Consider the following 287-nt stretch of genomic DNA (forward strand, 5'->3'; position numbering starts at 1 on the left):
GGAGTTAGTTAAAATAAATAACATTAGAGTGTCAATCTAAAGTAACTAAAAAAAATTAGTACACCTTGAAATTCATCAGATGACTGAAAGTAAGTAATGGTCTCTTAAACCAAATAATAGTAAATTAACGACTACTTCTGATGGGGAAATTATATCCAAATCCCTCAAATATCCCCTCTTATATGATTCTCACTATTCATTATATTTTCAGCTACATTAATCTTGTTTAATCAAATAAACTTCTTCTCATTTAAACCTAACCTTATTAAAAGAGCAGAAAAAGGAAC

Source organism: Schistocerca gregaria, chromosome 6 (genome assembly GCF_023897955.1).
Source record: "Schistocerca gregaria isolate iqSchGreg1 chromosome 6, iqSchGreg1.2, whole genome shotgun sequence".
Lineage (NCBI taxonomy): Eukaryota > Metazoa > Arthropoda > Insecta > Orthoptera > Acrididae > Schistocerca > Schistocerca gregaria.